The sequence below is a fragment of the Thalassophryne amazonica genome, chromosome 9 (genome assembly GCF_902500255.1).
Source record: "Thalassophryne amazonica chromosome 9, fThaAma1.1, whole genome shotgun sequence".
Classification (NCBI taxonomy): Eukaryota; Metazoa; Chordata; class Actinopteri; order Batrachoidiformes; family Batrachoididae; genus Thalassophryne; species Thalassophryne amazonica.
In genome coordinates this window covers 11,520,436-11,535,439 of record NC_047111.1, presented here as the reverse complement: position 1 = coordinate 11,535,439, position 15,004 = coordinate 11,520,436, and the positions used below count along the sequence as shown (strand labels likewise).

The 15,004-nt window shown below is 40.6% G+C and overlaps 1 protein-coding gene across 1 annotated transcript in view; it reads right to left on the bottom strand.

The window, feature by feature from the left end:
* Window positions 1–15,004, bottom strand: part of fam53c (family with sequence similarity 53 member C) — a 66,490-nt gene that overhangs the window by 37,972 nt on the left and 13,514 nt on the right. Inside the window, exon 2 of the mRNA XM_034177573.1 lies at window positions 10,348–10,696. The gene's annotated coding sequence lies outside the window, so the exon portion shown is untranslated. The remainder of the gene's footprint in view (window positions 1–10,347; window positions 10,697–15,004) is intronic.

The window sequence follows — 15,004 nt, the reverse complement described above, 5'->3', positions numbered from 1 at the left end:
ATTTCAAAATTAGTGCATATTTAAATGACCCTGTATTCAACCTTAAAATCTCATAATTAGTGCATATTTAAATGACCCTGTATTCAACCTTAAAATCTCGAAATTAGTGCATATTTAAATGACCCTGTATTCAACCTTTCATTTGAACCGTCAATGATGATGTTGAAATAACAGAATATGATGTGGAAGTTGGACCTGGAATGATTTTCCTTTTAATTTGTAAACCAAATTATGCATTAACACAGTACAATTAAACTGCATAAATTCATGAAGACTGAAAAGACAAAGTATTTCAAAAACCACAGCTAAAGCTTGAAGAATATTTTGAAAATCAGGGTAAAATATCAATAACACACCTTATAGTAAAAACGCCACATATTCTGACAAGTCTTATTTGAAAAACTTTAGAGCTCTAAAAGTTTGCAATGTCCACATGCTACGTTTAGCTTAAGCTTCACACAGGAGACACATAGCATCGCCGCAGCAACCAACCAGTCTCAATTTATGACAACTGTCGCAACAGCCAGGCTTTGAGAGGGATTTTTCACCTCTAAACATTGCGGATCCGAGGATACTGATTTGTATCTGTAACACACAGATCAGTGTCCGCGGAATTATAAAACTTGCATGATGTTGTTAAAAAAAAAAAAAACAACACTTTGTGATAGACATTTTAAAAACTCAGTGACGATCACGACTACAGAGTAAAACACTAACACGCCCTCCCCCCCCATGATGAAATCTGCAGAATTTCGTGGATCCGCAGAGTTTTCACAGTCCTGTTTAGTACACAGAAAATACACGGGAGATATTTATAAGGGAATCGAAAAAGGAACTGGATCGATAATCAGAATCAATAGATAAAATCTTATCAATACACATCCCTTATTATTTATGTTAAAATGTGTTAGTTATGCCAAAGACATTTAAAAACACACAGAGATGTTAAAATGTTTAAAATATAACAAAATATATAAATAGCAGAATAGAAAGTTCTTTAAAAACATGTTTAAAATGTATACAAAAGCTGTAAAATATGTAAATGCATAGACAGTTCCTTAAAAACACACAAATACTTTTAAAATGTGTTTAAGATGGGTAAAAGAATAAAAAGAAACACACGAAGATATTGAAAGGGTGTATGTGTGTGTCGGTGGGGGGGGGGGGGGGGGGCAGCTATTCATATGTTCTGAGGGGGGCTCACTCTCCCACACTTTGAAAACCCCTGGTTTAAACTCATCGCTCAAAACTATACTCTATATGATTGCGCCACCTTTATTGAAACCGCAATCTCCCAAAACAGTCACCTTGGTTCAATGACTACTTGCGTAACCTCAAGCATAAGGCTCGAGGTCTAGAACGGAAATGGCGTCATTCAAAATTAGAAGTATTCCACCTTGTGAGGCGTGATGCTATCTGTAGCATTACTGGCTACAAAGTGGACCTATTACTCTGATTTGATCAACAAAAACAAGAATAACTCAAAGTTTTAGTTTGACACAGTGGAAACACTTATTCATGGACACCGCATGTAGTATCTCACTAGGCATTGCTGATGAAAGTTGTAACGTCTACAAAAAGCACAACCTGTTTATTTGATCCAATATCAACAAAACTGTTTAAGGACCTGTGGCCCACTCTTGGGCTAACTGTGCTAGAAATTATTAATCTTTCTTTAACCTCTGGACCTGTTCCTAAATGCATCAAATCTGCAGTGATGAAACCATTACTTAAGAAACCTCATCTTGACCCTAGTGTACTGAAAAACTATAGGACGATCAAATCTATCATTTTGCTCTAAAATTCTGGAAAAAAAAAGTGGTTTCATGGCAGCTCATGGACTATCTTACTGAGAATAATCTCTTTGAGCCACTGCAGTCTGCTTTTAGAAAATATTCCACAGAGACAGCTCTCACTAAAGTGGTGAATGATGATCTGCTTACAATGGATTCGGACACCACTACGGTTCTGGTGCTGTTAGATCTCAGTGCTGCATTTGATACTGTAGATCATCATATTCTACTTGATATGCTGGAAAATCATTTTGGGATTACTGGGAGTGCCATTGCATGGCTGACGTCATACTTGACCAGTCATTCTTACTGTGTTTTGTAGAGTAACACTACCTCTAACTTCAATGACATGAAATTCTGGGGTTCCACAGGGGTCTGTCTTAGGCCCCCTGCTTTTCTCCCTTTATATAGCACCCCTTGGGCACATATTGCGGCGTTTTGGGATTACTTTTCACTGCTATGCTGATGATACTCAGTTATACATGCTGATAACTGCTGGTAATCTCATTCACATAAAATCCTTAGAAGATTGCCTTACATCAGTAAGTAGCTGGATGTCTAGCAACTTCCTACTTTTAAACTCTGACAAGACTGAAATGATGGTTCTGGCTCCAGTGAGACATCGGCATCAATTTGACCAGTTAACTATCAGCCTAGGCTCATGTGTCATACATCACACTGACAAAGTGAGGAACCTTGGGGTAATTTTTGATCCTATGTTGTCCTTTGACCTCCACATTAGAAATATGAGAACTGCTTTTCTTCCACCTGCGAAATATAGCGAAGATTTGTCCCATCCTGTCTATGGCTGATGCTGAGACCCTGATTCATGCATTTATCTCTTCTAGATTGTACTATTTTCTGGTTTACCACAGTCTGGCATTAGGGCTCTCCAATTGGTTCAAAATACTGCTGCCAGACTTTTGACAAGAAGCAGAAAGTTTGACCACATTACACCCATTTTGGTGTCTCTTCACTGGCTTCCTGTCCCAGTGAGATCAGATTTTAAGGTTCTGCTACTAGTCTATAAAATTGTTCACAGACTGGCACCTCCCTACTTAGCTGACCTAATTAAACCTTATGTACCGGCCCGGGTACATCTGCGGGTCACAGAGCTTTCGCTTATTGTGCCCCTGTTCTGTGGAACGATCTCCCTGCATTAATAAAACAGTCAGATTCTGTGGAGACTTTCAAGTCCAAACTTCAGACGCACTTATTTTCCCTTTCATATGGCTAGCATACTGGTACAGTTATGTTACTATGCTTTTTACTCTTAAATTCATTTTATTAGTAAACTGAGCGTGCCGCGGCCTCAACTTTATCTAAATTCTGGGTCTTTTAGTGAAGTTTAGGGCTAGTGGCCGGCGATCACCTTAGTATTTCTTGTTTTGTTGATTAATGCTGACAAATTATACTGTATATGTTGTCTTTCTGATGCCTGACTGTTTTTTTCCCTGAGGTGCAGCTCCATCCAGAGATGGGTGTGGTGTCTGTTTATGAAACCCTCCTGACCTGTGTATATTGTCCTGTGTACATTTCCTGTATATTCATTTTGTGAATTGTTCTATAATTTATGCCTGTATCATGGGCCAAGCAAAGGGTTGCCCCTTTGAGTCTGAGGTTTCATCCTCAGAGGGAGTTTTTTTTTTCTTACCACTGCCACCTGTGTTCCTGCTCTGGGGGTTGGTAAGGTTAGACCTTACTGTGTGAAGCACCTTGTAGCAACTTTGTTGTAATTTGGTACTATATAAAAAAAATTGAAAATGTCATTGGCATGGGAATGCTGGTAACATTTCAGTTTAGATTTTCTTTTGATCTATAGATGAAGAACATAAATTAGGGAGGAAAAAAGGCAAACACTACATTATCAAATTTCTGTCAAACCTAAAACTTTAGCAGATTAGTTAATGCTAAATATTTACATATTTAGCCTAATATTTACAAACATCTAAATATTGAGACAAATATGAACATTAATAAAAGAGCTAATTGTTCCTCCCTGAAAGACAGATTAATGAAACATCTAATGACGGACATTTAGCATGTGAGGGCGTGTTTATTCAAATTTGCCATTTATGGATATTTTGTTTTACGGTAATATTCTAGCCTGCTGTCTTGATGTCAATTTCAATTGCAATTTCAGGGGCAGTTCTAAAATATGATTAAAATAATTTTTAAAAACTGGCTGTTTGTACAAAATTGAAGCTTTTTTTGGGGGGGGGGGTGCTCAGAGGGAGTCTTGTCTGGGGAGTAATTCAGTGTAGAACCGCCCCTGGTTGAGCTTCTTGTGCTACATTGACACCTGAGCTTTCAGAGACCCAGAATGAACCATCAGCTGCAGAAAATATTTTAAACAAATTTCTCCCGCTGATCTCCGCTGAAAGTTTTTAAACACACACTGTGGACATCAGCTGACAAGGATTCATTGTGTGTTTTATAACAGCACTTGATACAAAGCAAGTCCCTTTGGCCTAATTCATAGAATGTGAGTTTGCAGCCCGACTACTGATGTCAGTCAGCAGGAAAACCCCACAGACACAAACAGCATAGTATCATAAAAAATAAAAACACAGAGAGAAAGAGAGAGAGAGAGCCTGAGCACCAGCTGTACCACAATAAAAAAATAAAACTGATGCAGGATGATTTCAACATACAGGCAAAATATATTTTGTCATCTGTTAAAGAGTAAAAACTGAAGGAAGTTTCTGTTGGACGTATTTTAGCCATAAGGTCAAGTCAGAGGGGAAGTGTTAATTTTTTTAAATACTTTAAAAACACTGGACTCATGGAGAGTCATGGAGAGTGCTGCTATAACAGACTGATGCAGCAGGTGGCAGCACTGTAACAACAATAAGGATGCTGGCTGCCGTTACACACCACAGTAGATATGTGTAAAAGCATGTGAATCTCTCATCGACAAAGATTCGATACACATCTCAATACACTACCAGCGGTACAATAAATATACACGACAATACGATTCAGCCAGTTCCTGATTCGATGGGATTTGATATGCATTTAATGGCAATTTAATTCCTCACAATGCGATATGATGCGATTCACCATGATGCAAAGAAATTATACCAAAAATTTAAGCTGCAATTCAGTGTGGTACTGTGGTATTCGTCGTCATCTGAGTCAACTAGAGGCAGAAGATTTGTTTTACTCCTCATAAGCAGCAAATTTACCAGATTCAACATTATGGAACAGAAATCAGTTCCCTCATTTGGAACCCTTTGCATCACACTGTCAGGACTTAAAGAGTGAACAGTAAGATAAAGTCACTTTGTCACTCTCAGTGAGTGACTCACTGAGAGTGACAAAGTGAGTCACTCACTGACAGAGCTTTGGCAAAAGTACTTTGAGATAGTTTACCAGTTTTGCTGGAACTCGGTTCACAAGTCAAGTTTCCCACCTTTTTTTTAAAAAGCCAAAGCATCTGCAAACGCCTGATTTAAATGCTTTAGGTGCATCAAAAATCTCTTCCAACTGCTTGCAGCTGTTCTCGTTGTGGTAGAAATATCTTTTCTGGCTTCCGTCCATGTTCAAAACAAAACATGAAGAAGTGATGGTGCATTCAATGTCCCCCAGAAAAAAAAAAACTTGATGCAAGCACACAGCGACAGATGCATTATGATTTCACCTGTTAATTGAATCAATGCACACTGTATAAATCAATACTCGCATCGCACCCGTTTGTATATATTGATTAATCTCCACATGCTATATATATATATATATATATATATACACACATACACTCACACACAGGTGCTGGTCATATAATTAGAATATCATGAAAAGCTGATTTATTAAAGTAATTCCACTCAAAAAGTGAAACTTGTATAATGTATACATTCATTCCACACAGACTGATATATTTTAAATGTTTATTTCTTTTAATTTTGATTATTATTATAACTGACAACTAATGAAAACCCCAAATTCAGTATCTCAGAAGATTTTTAGAAATGTTGGCCATCTGAAAAGTATGAACATGAACAGTATGAGCATGTCCAGCACTCAATACGTAGTCGGGGCTCCTTTTGCCTGAATTCCTGCAGCACTGTGGTGTGGCATGGAGTCAATCAGTCTGTGGCACTGCTCAGGTGGTATGAGAGCCCAAGTTGCTCTGATAGTGGTCTTCAGCTCTTCTGCATCGTTGGGTCTGGCGTGTGGCATCTTCCTCTTCACAATACCCCATAGATTTTCTGTGGGGTTAAAGGTCAGGTGAGTTTGCTGGCCAATCAAGAACAGGGATACCATGGTCCTTAAACCAGGTACTGGTAGCTTTGGTACTGTGTGCAAGTGCCAAGTCCTGTTGGAAAATGAAATCTGCATCTCCATGAAGTTGGTCAGCAGCAGGAAGCATGAAGTGCTCTACAACTTCCTGGTAGACGGCTGCGTTGACCTTGGACCTCAGAAAACACAGTGGCCCAACACCAGCAGATGACATGGCCCCAAACCATCACTGACTGTGGAAACTTTACACTGGACCTCAAGCAACGTGGATTCTGTGCCTCTCCTCTCTTCCTCCAGACTCTGGGACCTTGATTTCCAAAGGAAATGCAAAATGTACTTTGATCAGAGAACATAACTTTGGAGCACTGAGCAGCAGTCCAGAGTCCTTTTTGTCTTTAGCCCAGGCAAGGCGTCAAGTCAGCAGTCTTCCCCATGATTGTGTCGCCTACAGAACAAGACTGAGAGACCAGTTAAAGGCCTTTGCAGGTGTTTGGAGTTAATCAGCTGATTAGAGTCTGACACCAGGTGTCTTCAGCATTCAACCTTTTATATAAATAATGAATGTTTATGAGTTCAATGGTACGAATATTTCATGAGGTGAAAGCTGGAACAAACCATTCAACGAGGCAAAGCTGAGTTTCACCGAATTAAATATTCGTTCCATTGAAAGAATGTAAAAACATTCATTATTTGTTTTATATAATGGCTAAAACAGATCCTTGTCATTTGATATTTTATTAATTTATAAACAACAGAAAAGGGACTTACATTTTGGTGTTCCACTGCTGCTAAAGTCCAAACTGTGACGTGTAGTCCAGTGATGCTGTGCACTGACTTTGGACCTCCATTAAATAAATTGTGTAGTTCCTCAGTCCAGCCAAAAATCGCATCAGCTTTTCATCTGAAAAGTTCTTCATGCATCCAGACGGCTTACAGTGGAGTGGATTGTGTGTGTGTTAAAAGAATTAGCAGCGTCAGTTTGCTCAATCAAATCATGCTGTTGATCCCCCACGTGCAGACATGCAACCAGGTCAGCGCGTGTGTACTACAAAAAAAAAAAAAAAGACTGTGTACATCCTCAGTACAGCGGGGGGATCACGTGAGAAATCAGTCCAGCTTTTCATTCTAACTTCCTGCTGACAGCCTCCAGACAGCACAGTGGATTTGTTTTGTGTATGCGTGCACACGTTGTGTGTGCGCGTGCACGTGCATGTGTGGGCGTGCGTACATGTGTGTGCATGAGCACGTGTGGCGCACGTGTGTGTGTGTGTGTGCGCGCAGAGTGCAATGGTACCAAATTTGCACTCTAAATGTAATGCAACACAAATGGGATGAATTAATCCATGTCACATGATATACAAAGTTTCACTTTTTGAATGGAATTACTGAAATAAATCAACCTTCTCATGATATTCTAATTATATGACCAGCACCTGTATGTATATTTCCTTTCAGTTAGCAGTTTTATGACAAAATAAACAGAACATGGAAACAAATGTTGATGAAAATCTGTATCCAAATGGAGGTTTTGCAGCACTGAATTGTACTTCAGTATGTGCACAGTAACTACACCACACTTAAAAATTTCAGTGAATGTAAACACATTTCAATTGCATGAATAGAATTACTGGAGACACCTGAGCACTGGATGTTGGCTCGCTGAGCGGTACGATTTCTGTGGGCTTTGGGGCTCGCTGAGCCTCTTCTGGACCCCAGCAGATTAGTCCGTTAGATATTAACTTTATAACATGTTTCTTCATCTTGCAGTGTTCTTCAAAGGTTTTGTTGATGAAATCCAAACACAGCGTGCACAGGGCTTTACCGGGGAGCTCAACCTTGCGAACAAATACACAGTCTTGCCTTTGTGCACGTCCACCTCCCGCTCCAAACATGTCCACTTAAATCTATTTTTTACAACAACATTGATGTCTTTAAGGCGGCCTTCATCCTCTCTCTCGATAAGTTTAGTCACGTTGAAGATGCAGCTTGACAGACCAAAACTTGCAGAAAGTCAAAATGTCCACATCTGGGTACTTTCAATGACTTTCGATATTCCCGAGATTCTGAGTGGCTGAAAGTTTGCTGTTGTAGAAAAAGTACACGTTGCGTGTTTTAGCTTGGAGTTTCGGTTACTGAGCATATGAGGAACAGTTTAACAAGCATGGATGGATCATGGCCCCTTGCACACACACCCTATTTTTCTCAATGGATTGACTCCGATCTCAGAAATGGACAAGAAGTCAAAAAAAAAGTTGGACTTCCACAGATCTATGGAAAACTCTCATGTCTCTGAGAGAACATCAGACACCACTCAAGCCATGTGGTGAGTTTCTGTGGCCATGAGCCAGCACACAGGTGTCTCACTGAATAGTGCTGAGGACCCCAGTGGCTGGAAAAGGTCAAGAACATGCTCACATATCCACCTGGCTGCTGGTTACTTTTGAGAGTTGGGGATGGACCAGTTTTCTAATGTGGTGGATGCAGTGGTGGGTGGCACCAGTGGATCCTCACAGATCTAAGCATAATTTTACAACAAACTGAAGGTCAGATGTTTTTCTTTTTAATGGGTTGGGAATATGGATGGGTATTGATAAGATTTTATTGATATCGATGCCATTATCGATTCCGCTTATTGATCCGATTCCTTTATCGATTCCTCTTGTGAATTTTCTGTGTACTAAAAGTAGGCTTTACAGGTTTTCTATGTCAACAACATTTTAAATTGGTCACTGGATCCTTGATCTCTGGACATAAATTAAAAATAAATAAAATCTGTAGTTTTTGTCAACAAATTTCCTTTCAGACATTTTGGCATGAATGTCTCTCTGTACCTCTGAGCTGAGCTCAGCCGGCTGCTGCACGTCAGCGCAGGACGTCTCATTTATTCGTGAAAAATTAAGATAAAGCAAAATAAAACAAAGAACTAACAAAGCAGGAGATCGAAGCACTGCTTCATTGGTTTAAGGTTCAAAGCAAAGCCGAGCTGCAGAAACGGTTGATTACAGACCCGCTGCAAGGTCTGTAATCAATGTTATTATATGGTATGTGATTTTGCCAACTTCTGATTGGCCCATTCGCCACTTTCTGAGCTGTACCACATGCCGAGTTGACCGCTGGTGGAGCCGAGTACATCTCGCGTGCAGCGTTGCGCTAGCCAATCGAGTGACGCCTTCTATCAATAACGAGCAATCAGATAATGCGATACAACGCCTACTTTGGCCGCTTTGAGTTGCGTCGTGCGTCGTCATGACGACGCCGTGTACATAATGCAGTAAAAACTAAGAAAAAAAAGAAAAGAAAAAAAAAAAACACTGCTGGCTGCAGCAGCTACTCGGCCTTCTCTCACAAATGTGTTTAAATACAGTCGATAAAAGTCCTGCTCACAGACTGATTGCCAGAGACAGGACATGTCAACGTTCAGTAAAAAGTCCGGACATCTCCAGTCCATTCACAGACGATTTGTTCGTGCGCGCACATGTGAACAATTAAAAGAAAAAAAAAAGGCTGCCTGCGCTCCTCGCTTTCCGCAAACTCTCTCATCACTGTGTTAAAGAAAGGACATAAGTCCTGCTCACAGACTGATTGCCAGAGACAGACGGTTCGTTCACGCGCGTGGGCACGTGTATCTCGTGGTCAAAGTAGGAAAGATAAACTATAACAGAACTCAGAGCACAGACCTGCAGCTCAGCAAAAGAACAAATATAAACTAGAAGAGAAATGCGAGAGTGCCTCGGACTGTCTGCAGCGCGCACCTGATGCAGATATTCCTGCGTCGTCATGACACCACAGGACGCTCGAGGCAGCCCGGTGTGAAAGGGGCTTTAGAGATTGTGCTCATGAAGTATTTTGGACCCGTTGGTGTTGAGATTGATTTTTCAGTTTTAGTATATTTGACAAACTCCCAATTTTCTTGTTTACCATATAATAAAACAGTTATAGACTTTTGATTTCCGTGTACCCATGATTATGCGGACCTGGTCAGGAACCTCATCCAGACCAGGTCCGCATAATCACAGGTACACCGAAATTAAAAGTCTATAATTGTATATAAAGAAATGATCATTTTCCCAACAAACACCCCCAAAAACAACGGGAACTCTGAAGGACCGATAAGGGAATCGTTAAGCAAAAAGGCTATTGATCGAATCATTTCTTAATGAAACCCAAAAGGAACCGGTTCTCGATATCATCCTGAGTTGGGAATGTTTCCACATTGGGCTCAAACCTTTAAAATGTCTGCTATCGTCCTTTAACAACTGCGCTAATGTCACAGAGTTGTAATTTAGCTAGCTAAATGTGGGTGTGGCCTCACCAGGTAAAAGTCCCCTGACTGAGCAGAGTCGCCTTCCAGAGTCTGCGTCCTCAGGCTCTCCACCAGCAGCAGGATCACAGCATGGTGAAAGGGGGCGGGGCTAACAGGGGAGCGAAGTAAAGCGCGGACAGGGAGAGTACAAGGAGTCAAAGGGGAGGACGGGAGGGGGAGGAAAAAGAGGGAGGGGACAGCCACACCCTTTGTTGGGTCCTTCCGTTTGGCGTGTCACAGGCAGGAAGGGGAGGGGCTGACGGTTGGTGCAACTCCTCCTCCTTTCCTGTTAGGGCCAGGTAGCCCCACCCGCTCTCACAAAAGCATCATCAGTCGTTTGCTGCCCTTGACAACACACCTGGAAAGGAAGACACGTAAACCTGTTCAGGAATGTAAACAATTTGAAAGCTACAGCAGGCAGAGTTTAAACCATTGTCTAGGCCCCCCAATACTGAAGGAGTTTGAGTTGTTAAAAATGCATTCATCATCAATATTATCACTACCGCTATGGAAGAAGATTTGCTGAACAATATGCTGCCTCAGAAAATATCACAATGCCATTATCAATGTCACTTTAAGACCATCTTATGCTGTTTATATGATGTTAACATCACATAAAAATCCAATAACATCCTTTCAAAGAGAAATGAACTTTCAATTCTCAAGAATCTTCAACATAGGAAATGAAATGTGGGGGAAAAAAACAAAACAAAAACCCATCTGAAATCAGTGAATCATATTTCCAAAGTGTGGTCTGGGCTCATGATCTGTCAGTGCCTGAGGTAATGGGCCATTTACTCTATATGATGGGCCTTTCTCAAATATCAATGGGCAGGTGGAATAAAATCTGCAATGAAAAAGAAGTCAAAGGAAACAAAAGGATCACTGCATTTCCAATTTGTGGTTATATCATTTTGTACAAGAGGATTTAAAGGGGAATTTCTTTTCTTTTTAACGCCGTCTGCATGCGTGAGCTTTTGAAAAGACCAGAAGTTACCTTTGACCGTGGCTGATCAAATCAAATAAAAACAAATCAAATCAATTTATATAGCGCCAAATCACAACAAACAGTTGCCTGGATTAGCAGCCAGAGAGAGATGAGCCAGTGATGTCACTGAGCCTCTCTACTCTGATTGGCTGTCATGGTGTCCGTCCCAGAACCCCTCACGCAAGGGGAATCCACTGATCTGAATACAACCCCTGGCAATAATTAGGGAATCACTGGCCTCGGAGGCTGTTCATTCAGTTGTTTCATTTTGTAGAAAAAAAGCAGATCACAGACATGACACAAAACTAAAGTCATTTCAAATGGCAACTTTCTGGCTTTAAGAAACACTATAAGAAATCAGGAAAAATAATTGTGGCAGTCAGTAACAGTTACTTTTTTAGACCAAGCAGAGGGAAAAAATATGGACTCACTCAATTCTGAGGAATAAATTATGGAATCACCCTGTAAATTTTCATCCCCAAAACTAACACCTGCATCAAATCAGATCTGCTCGTTAGTCTGCATCTAAAAAGGAGTGATCACACCTTGGAGAGCTGTTGCACCAAGTGGACTGACATGAATCATGGCTCCAACACGAGAGATGTCAATTGAAACAAAGGAGAGGATTATCAAACTCTTAAAAGAGGGTAAATCATCACGCAATGTTGCAAAAGATGTTGGTTGTTCACAGTCAGCTGTGTCTAAACTCTGGACCAAATACAAACAACATGGGAAGGATGTTAAAGGCAAACATACTGGTAGACCAAGGAAGACATCAATGCGTCAAGACAGAAAACTTAAAGCAATAATCAAAAATGCATAACAAAACAAATGAAGAACAAATGGGAGGAAACTGGAGTCAACATCAGTGACAGAACTGTAAGAAACGGGATTTACATACAGAAAAGCTAAACGAAAGCCATCATTAACACCTAAACAGAAAAAACAAGGTTACAATAGGCTAAGGAAAAGCAATCGTGGACTGGATGAAAGTCACATTCAGTGATGAATCTCGAATCTGCATTGGGCAAGGTGATGATGCTGGAACTTTTGTTTGCTGCTGTTCCAATGATATTTATAAAGATGACTGCCTGAAGGGAACATGTAAATTTCCATAGTCACTGATGATATGGGGCTGCATGTCAGGTAAAGGCATTGGGGAGATGGCTGTCATTACATCATCAATAAATGCACACGTTTACGTTGATATATTTTCTTATCCCATCAACAGATCTGGCAACAGCAATCAGAGAAAGTTGGAGCCAGATTGATGAAGAGTACTGTTTGTCACTCATTAAGTCCATGCCTCAGAGACTGCAAGCTGTTATAAAAGCCAGAGGTGGTGCAACAAAATACTAGTGATGTGTTGGAGTGTTCTTTTGTTTTTCATGATTCCATAATTTTTTCCTCAGAATTGAGTGATTCCATATTTTTTTTCCCTCTGCTTGGTCTAAAAAGTAACCGTTACTGACTGCCACAATGTTTTTTCCTGAATTCTTATAGTGTTTAAAGCCAGAAAGTTGCCATTTGAAATGACTTTAGTTTTGTGTCATGTCTGTGATCTGCTTTTTTTCTACAAAATTAAACAACTGAATGAACATCCTCCGAGGCCGGTGATTCCATAATTTTTGCCAGGGGTTGTATAACCCTGGATCTCTCATTGGTCCACACACTCCGTACAAACCGCTGAAGCAAATTGGCCACCATCTTACCACTCGTACGTTATGTGGACCGTACACAAACGGTTTATTAGAACGTCAACAATATGGCGTAATAACTGAGCTGATTCTCCCATTTTCTCATTTTTGTTCTCCGATAATGTAACCTTCATCCCTCCTAATCTATGTCTGCCATGATTAGCTGTTTCATTTATTTCCTTTCTTTTAGTACTTTGACACTTTCTCCCCTTCAATTCTCAATTGCTCACTGGGACAAATACTCCATTCTAAAAAAAATTATGATTCTTTAATCAACGTTTATACAAGTTTTATGTAATCATCAGCAAGCTTTTATATATATATAATATATATATATATATATATATATATATATATATATATATACACATTATATATATATACACACACACACACACACACATACATACACACACACACGAAAAGTATTAGAAAAGTATCTGACCTTATTATTTTTTCAAAAACCATATGGATTTGAATCATGTGTGATTGCATCAGCCAAGCTTGAACCTTCGTGCACATGCGTGAGTTTTTTCACGCCTGTCGGTTGCATCATTCGCCTATGAGCAGGCTTTGAGTGAGGAGTGGTCCACCCCTCTCGTCGTTTTTTTCATTGTTTCAGCGACGCGTGGAATTTCTCCGCTCCTTTTTCCATGACAAAAACTCCTGTAACAGTGGAATGTGCCATTCATTTCCAAACTGGACACTGTGTTTTATCCGGGACGTCCTCTCACTTGCACAGGAATTGCGGAAGACGTGGACATCAGCACTTTTTCGGCACACTGAGACAGACGTGCGGAGGAATTCCGCGCGTCGCGGTGGAGCCACATAGCGCAAAGCAACGTCGTGATGAAGCCTCACAGGACATGTTCTGGCATGTCCAGGCTCATCGGTTAGTCACACGACTGAAAACCCACCGACAGCCGTCTGAAAGCCATCTCAAAGCCGTCCTGTGAGACCAACACAGAGGTGGTTTTGTGCCTGGAAAGTGCCGAAAAAGTGCTGACGTAAACGCGTTCTGCCTTTTTTTGTGGAAGTCAGACGACGTCCCGGATCAACAAAGCCTTCACGTTGGAAATGATCTGGTTGATTCAGCCTGTCGATCGGCGCTCGGAGTGCGTCAAGCTCTCAGCAGCTGTGGGCGGTCTTTAAACCGGCTGGAGCACTCCTTAGTCTGTGTAATCCCCATAAAATCATCCCTGGAAGCCAACAGAATTTTCCGAATGGTGTCCACCTGGAGGTCTCTCACAGTTTCTGGAAAAAATTGATGCAGCAAAGCTCCAAATCGTTCAGACATTTATTCGCAATAAAAATCCGACGAGAGGGGTGGACCACTGCTCACACAAAGCCTGCTCACAGGCGAATGACACAACCGACAGGCATGAAAAAACTCACGCATGCGCACGAAGGTTCAAGCTTGGCTGATGCAATCACAAGTGATTCAAATCCATATGGTTTTTGAAAAAAATAAAAAGGTCCGATACTTTTCTGACAGACCTCGTATTCTGAATCCTCATGACATGGGGAACAAACTGGTACCATTTTTTTTAAAAGTTGAACTGAAAATTACCGCCAAAATAGCAGACTGTGGGTATGACCAGGCAGATTCAAATTTCCAGTCCTGTATGTGTGTTGGCCATCTCTGTTTATTTACTCCCTTTCTACAGCACACTCAGCAAAACACCACCATGCTTAGGCTGTGGGTATGACCAGGTAGATTCAAATTTCCAGCCCTGTATATGTGTTGTCCATCTCTGTTCATTTACTCCCTTTCTACAGCTACTTTATGTTCTCAACTGTTAAGCACCTGACTGTCCTGTACAACCCAGTTTGCCTTCTTGTCTGAATACATTCAGTTTATGTTTGTAAAACTGCTACGTAAAAACAGTGAAATACACCACTACCTCAATTCTGATTCACTGATATTCACATTTACTGTTACCTACCTTTTGTGTGTAATTTTGTTAGAAATTCCTTTGAA